Raw genomic sequence first — 5,970 nt, forward strand, 5'->3', positions numbered from 1 at the left:
CCACTCAAGCAAATGGATTCCGGAAGTCCCGCCTCATCCTGCGCGGCCCCGGCGTGGCTCCCAGGTCCTCGCTTTCACACCCTGCGGGCGTTCGCTGCTGGCGCTCAGGTGTCCTGCCACACCCCGCGAGGTTCCCCGCAGTGTTTTCCGTCCTGCCGTCTTTTTGCTCGTAGTCTGCACGAGGTGGGCCCGTATCTTTCCTCCAGCTGCATCCCTCCATCCTGCGTTAATGTAGCCTCGGAGTGGAGATGGCATTCGGGACAATGTGGCGTGACCTCACACTGACGCCATTCCTTTCCCACCCTGCCAGCCTGGCTTCTTTCTCCACCCCGTGGAATAAACCAGATTGTTGCAAGAAAGAGGGAAATAGGGCTCCAAGGTTAATGAGAGAGTCTGCTACATTATGAGTGGAATTTCTATTTCTGTGCTGAATGTACGGATCTGGGGCGACCGCCTCTTAAGGTGATACCATAGGGGGGGATGGCGAGTTACAGCCTTTAGCTAAACAATCCCTCCAGTTTGGGGAAGACACACATATACAAAGTCAACACTGTAAAGAATATATGCTAAATGCTATATAAATGCGGGATCTATAAGAGTAGAGAGGGCGAAAGGTGTACGCAGGTTTATGGCAGGGAAGCGTTTGGTAGAGGAGAGCCCTGAGCTGGCCCTTTAAGGATGGAGAGGCTCCATTCAGACCTCTGCCAGGTAGTAGGTAGAGCCTTGCAGCGCTCTGAAAAGATAGGGGCGGAGTGGGTAATTTTGCTAGACAAAACCTGTTTTAAAAAATAGTATTCTTGGGGCGCCTGGGTGGCGCAGTCGGTTAAGCGTCCGACTTCAGCCAGGTCACGATCTCGCGGTCCCTGAGTTCGAGCCCCGCGTCAGGCTCTGGGCTGATGGCTCGGTCCCTGAGTTCGAGCCCCGCGTCAGGCTCTGGGCTGATGGCTCGGAGCCTGGAGCCTGTTTCCGATTCTGTGTCTCCCTCTCTCTCTGCTCCTCCCCCGTTCATGCTCTGTCTCTCTCTGTCCCAAAAATAAAAAACGTTGAAAAAAAAAATTAAAAAAAAAAAAATAGTATTCTTCTGGGGGCCTGAAGTCTCAAGATAAATCAAATTGTTTTTCAGATCACAGTGGTTTCAAATGGTTTCAGTGGTTTCAAATGATAGTAAAAATATCAGGCATGTATAATACAAAATAATTTTGTACTTGTACAGAAGGATTCTTACATTGCTAATTTATCTTTCTTGCGGATGTTCACGTACTGTAAGGCACACCAGTAGGTATTCAGTAAACGTTTGTTGTTTTAAATGTTTTATTGAAAAGAATTCATGTTTGGAGAACTCACGAGGCAGCCCAGAAATATATTTATAACAGAAGAGAAACAGCTTGAATTTTTCCCCAGGGATAAATCCATAGAATCTGGCATTTCCCCAGGTGTAACACTCAACACACTTGAATGTAATTACTACTGTGATACTCTGTCTTCACCTGTAGTGTAAGCTCTGAGGGTGCAGGGACTGTGTTCTGCGGATTCCCAGCACCTGGCATAGTACCTTATCCGTATCAGACTTTAAATACTGCTGAATGAGGAATGAATGATCGAGGATTGAATTTGAGCCCATGTGGAACCCATGGCCTATCTTTCTACTTTTTTGTTTTCAACTTTTTAGTTAAGAAACACAAACAAGGGAGGTGTACCCCTAGGAAATACCAGACCTAGTTTAAACTAGCTTCTGCAAATATTTAAATACCTTTATGGCTCAGGCAGTTTTTAGTCTTTTGATAAAAATCTCACTGTCACTGGAACCCTGAAATCTATGAAGAGTTTGTCTCTTGCATTTGTCTGTTTTAGCTTTCTAAATAAATAATTTTTTTTTTTTTTACCATTTGTTTATTTTTGAGAGACAGAAACAGAGCACAAGCCAGGGAGGGGCAGAGAGAGAGGAAGGCACAGAATCCAAAGCAGGCTCCAGGCTCTGAGCTGTCAGCACAGCCCAAGGCAGGGCTCCAACCCACTAACCATGAGATCATGACCTGAGCTGAAGTAGGACAGTCAACGGACTGAGCCACCCAGGTGCCCCTCTAAATAAATCATTTTCAAAAATAGACAGGGGGTATAGTAGAAAGGACCATGAACTAGGCTTCAGGCTACTTCTTGCTCCTGGCTACTGCTATTTTACTTCTTTAAGCCTTTGTTTCTTAGTCTGTAAGATAAAAAAGATGAAGTAGATGATTGCTAAGTTCCTTTCTGGCTCTAAATTTCCATCCTCCTCCCAGTTACGTGGAGGAACATAATTCTGGTGACATACACATCCTATCTCACTCCTCCTCACTTCCCACACACAACCTCCCCTTCCCCCGGGGTCCCATTCAGAATCTGTGTTTCCACACAGTCCCAGTTGGTGACAGGTAAAAACAACTTTTCTGACTATGAGACAAACTGACTGAAAACTATCAGGAGAGCTTGCACTTCGAGTTGTTTTTCCATTGATGATTATGGGTTTTATGAATCCATCCAGATTCTTTTTTTTTTTTTTTTTAGAGAGAGAGACAGAGTACACAAATGTGGGAGAGGAGCAGAGGGAGAGAGAATCCCATGCAGGCCCCATGCAACGCTCAGAGCCAGACACAGAGCTCAATCTCGTGACTGTGCTTTCTGGACCTGAGCTGAAATCGAATGGAACGCTCAACCCACTGAGCTACCCAGGCTCCCCCATTCAGATTCTTTGGTTTCCCTTGTGATTAAATGCCACCCTAAAGGGAGAAAATCTATAAATCCTGACAAAATGTCTGTGGACTGACTGGAGTCCTCAAGTGGGCAAAAGTAAAAGTGATCTAACATAAACCTAGGACTTCGAGAATGGGAAGTGTTAAGATACTACCCAAGTGGCCTGGAATTTAGGAGACTGCTTGGCATTTCATCACTTACAGTAATGAAACTGGGAGGTTTCAGAGGACCTGGCATTTCAGACGTGGAAAGAGGACAGAAAAGCCATGTGGACTGAATGGACACGTGGTATGAATTCAGGGAATTTCTGTGGATAGAACCCAAGATTAGATGGTTTATAAAAGAGTTTCAACGTTTTTTTTTTTTATTTTTTTTTTATTTTTGGGACAGAGAGAGACAAAGCATGAACAGGGGAGGGGCAGAGAGAGAGGGAGACACAGAATCGGAAACAGGCTCCAGGCTCCGAGCCATCAGCCCAGAGCCCGACGCGGGGCTCGAACTCAGGGACCGCGAGATCGTGACCTGGCTGAAGTCGGACGCTCAACCGACTGCGCCACCCAGGCGCCCCTATAAAAGAGTTTCAAAGTGTTGTTTATTGTTGACAACATTAAGAAATGTTTTGACAGAAGAAAATAAGTTCCCTTACATCCTCACAAATAAACACAATCTCATTTGCCTCGGTAACCATATATTTAATAAATATTTCATAATTTTCAAATCTCTGAGGTCAAGCCAAATGTTAGAAATACAGTACAGAACATATAATATTATAACATTTCTGTTTCCACCACCACCAACAATTGTTTGTCATAGGCTTATTTTTGTAAACAATGTGTGTATGTATGTTTTAATATCGTTACAAACTCATGGATTGAAACACATTTGATGTGCAATTCCATTGCAATTATTAAGCTTATTGATAACTAGATTTGTCCAGTCTTTAGGAGGTAGGATCCTATTCAAGTTGCCCGAGTCATTTTGACATGACCAAATGTTGATTTGCTTCCTGTCACTTTAGTTTTTGCCTTTTCTACAGTTTCATAGAAGTAGAATCATACAGGAGGCACTGGTTTGTTTCTGGCTTCTTCTGTTTAACATGTTATTTTTGAGATTCATCCATGTTGCTCTGTGTATCATTAGTTCATTCCTTTTTATTGCCAAATAGTATTTCATTGCATGGATATTCCACAATTTGTTTATCTAGTTAATTGTTAAGGAACATTTGGTTTCTATTTTTGCTAACTATGAATAAAACTAATATGAAAGTACATATAGAAGTCTTTGTATGGATATGTGTTTTCATTTTTTTGGGGTAAACATCTAGGAGCGGAATTACTAGTTATATGGCAAGTGCATGTTTCCCATTTTAATAAACTGCCCAACTGCTTTGCAAGGTGGTTTACCAGAGTTCCTGGTTGGCTGAGCTGGTGGAGCATGTGACTCTTGACTCCTGGGGTTGTGAGTTTGAGCCCTATGTTGGGTATAGAAATTAGCAATAAATAAACTTTAAAAAAAGTGGTTTATCATTTTATACACCCACAAACACTGTAAGAGAGTTCCAGTTGCTGTTCATCCTTGACAATACACGGTATGGTCAAATTTTTTTAATGTTCATTTATTTTTGAGAGCCTGCCTGCACAGGCAAGCGGGGGAGGGGCAGAGAGGGAGACAGAAGCAGGCTCTGTGCGGAGAGCAGACAGCCTCATATGGGGCTCAGGGGCTCAAACTCCCAAATTCCCAGATCATGACCTGAGCTGAAGTCGGACACTTAACTGACTGAGCTACCCAAGTGCCCCGGTATTGTCGATCTTTTTAATGTTAGCCATCCTGGTGGGTATGTTATGATATCTCATTGTGATTTTAATTTGTGTTTCCCTATTAACTATATTAAACATCTTTTCATATTCTTTTTGGCCATTTATATTTTTTCTTTTGCACAGTGTTCATTCAACTCTTTTGCTCATTAAAAAAAATTACGATGTCTTATTACTGAGCTGTACAAGTTCTTTTATGTTCTGAATACTGGTTCTTTGTCAAATATATCTATTTCAAACATTTTTCTCCCAATCTGGGGCTTGAGTTTTCTTTTCCATTATTATTGTTTATGTTAATTTCAGTATAGTTAACAGGCAGTGTTGTATTAGTTTCAGGTGTGCAATACGGTGATTCAACAATTCTGTACATTTCTCAGTGCTCATCAAGGTAAGTGTAGAGTTTTCATTTTTTTAAAACCCATTTATTTATTTATTTATTTAATTTATTTATTTTATTTTATTCATTCATTCATTCATTCATTCATTCATTTCTGAGAGAGAGGGAGAGTGCAGGAGAAACAGAAGAAGAGGGAGTGAGAGAGAATCCAAAACAGACTCTACTCTGTCAGCCCAGAGCCCGAGATGTGGGGCTCAAACTCACAAACTGTCAGATCATGACCTGAGCCAAAGTCTGGTACTTAACTGGCTGAGCTACCCAGGTGCCCGTAGAGTTTTCATTTTTTCAATAGTATCTTTCAAAGAACAAAGGTTTTTAACTTTAATAAAATACAATTTATCTTTTTTTTTAATTTACAGTTTCTGCTTTTTGTGTTTTATTTAAGAAATCTTTGCCTACCATTGGATACAATGAATTTCTTCTGTTTTCTTCTAGAAATTTTATAACTAACTTTTACATTTCAGATAGTAACCCTTTTAAGGGTAATTTTTGGGGGTGCCTGGGTGGCTTTTGGTTGGGCACTGAGCTCTGTGCTGACAGCTCTGAGCCTGGAGCCTGCTTCTGATTCTGTCTCCATCTCTCTCTGCCCCTCCCCTGTTCACAGTCTCTCTCTCTCGAATATAAACATTAAAAAAAAAATAAAAGTAATTTTTATGTGTGGTATGAAGTGAAGGACAAAACTGTTTTGCATATAGATGTGCCATTGTTCCAGCCCTATTTGTTGAAAAGACTTTTCTCCAATGAATTGTCTTGGCCCCTTGTTGAAAGACAATTGACTCTATATGTGTGGGTCAGTTTCAAACTGTATATTCTGTTCCATTGATCTCTGTATCTACCGTTACACCAATACCAAACTGTCTTAATTGCTGTAACTATATGGTAACTCCTGAAATCAGATAGTGTTCAGTCCTCCAACTATCTTCTTTTTCAAAATTGTTTTGACTGTTCTAGGTCTTTTGCATATCCATATATATATACACGTATATATATGTGTGTGTATATATATATATATATATATATATATATATATAT

This window comes from Panthera uncia, chromosome D1 (assembly GCF_023721935.1).
Source record: "Panthera uncia isolate 11264 chromosome D1, Puncia_PCG_1.0, whole genome shotgun sequence".
NCBI lineage: Eukaryota > Metazoa > Chordata > Mammalia > Carnivora > Felidae > Panthera > Panthera uncia.